The sequence below is a fragment of the Nannochloropsis gaditana genome (assembly GCF_000240725.1).
Source record: "Nannochloropsis gaditana CCMP526 unplaced genomic scaffold scaffold451, whole genome shotgun sequence".
Lineage (NCBI taxonomy): Eukaryota > Eustigmatophyceae > Eustigmatales > Monodopsidaceae > Microchloropsis > Microchloropsis gaditana.
In genome coordinates, this window is record NW_005803502.1 from 6136 (window position 1) to 6681 (window position 546).

Below are 546 nucleotides of genomic sequence, written 5' to 3' on the forward strand. Positions count from 1 at the left end.
GCATACAGAGGCCGCTCGAGCCAGAAGAGGGGGAGGGCGCTGACCGACTGGGAGAAAAGGGACAGGGGGGAGAGGAAGGAGGTAGGGGGAGAGGGAGGGAGGGAAGAAGAGGGGGAAGATTAAGAGATGGTGGGATGAAATGAATGAGGGCGAGGAAATTTGCAGGGAGGATAAGGGTTCGTGGAGGAGCGCGACAACGAGCAAGGGGACGAGAGGGAGGGAGGTCAAGACGAGCAGGAGGGCAGGGCGAGGGGAGACGACTGCAAACGACAAATTAAATCTCACAGACAGAAGAAGCGCCCGAGCATCGTCATGCTGGCGAGGCGGCACAGACGCCAGACTGGGCACTGGGGAAGGAAAGGATTCGATTGAAGGGCCGGTCCTGGTGGAAAAGAGGGGACCATATCCTACCGTGAAGGCGAGGAAGAGCATCTCGAGCATGAAGATGCCCATCCGGTTCTGGATGGCGCTGATGCCTTTTGTGGACCGACCCGAGCCCAGGTATAGGAGGCCCAGGAGCACTGGGGAGTGGGGGAGGGAGGGAGG